Here is a 249-nt window from a genome sequence, read left to right on the forward strand (position 1 = left end):
AACATTTTAATTTCTTCATTCTCTAGCTGTCCCCAAACCACTAGCCCCCCTCCCTGAGTGCCGGTGTCCCTATCAGCTAGCCAGCTGCTGAGGAGAAACACGTAGGCGCGCGTTCCTGCACCTAGCTGTGAGTGTCTATAGACACATACAGCATGCAGCAAGCCATGCCCCCTGTTCTCAGAGTCACACTTTGACTGATGGCAGATTTAGGAGAATGCTGAGTATCTTCCTGTTCCCAGTTGTGGGGGT

Source organism: Nanorana parkeri, unplaced genomic scaffold, assembly GCF_000935625.1.
Source record: "Nanorana parkeri isolate BGI_ZX_2015 unplaced genomic scaffold, ASM93562v1 scaffold1391, whole genome shotgun sequence".
NCBI lineage: Eukaryota > Metazoa > Chordata > Amphibia > Anura > Dicroglossidae > Nanorana > Nanorana parkeri.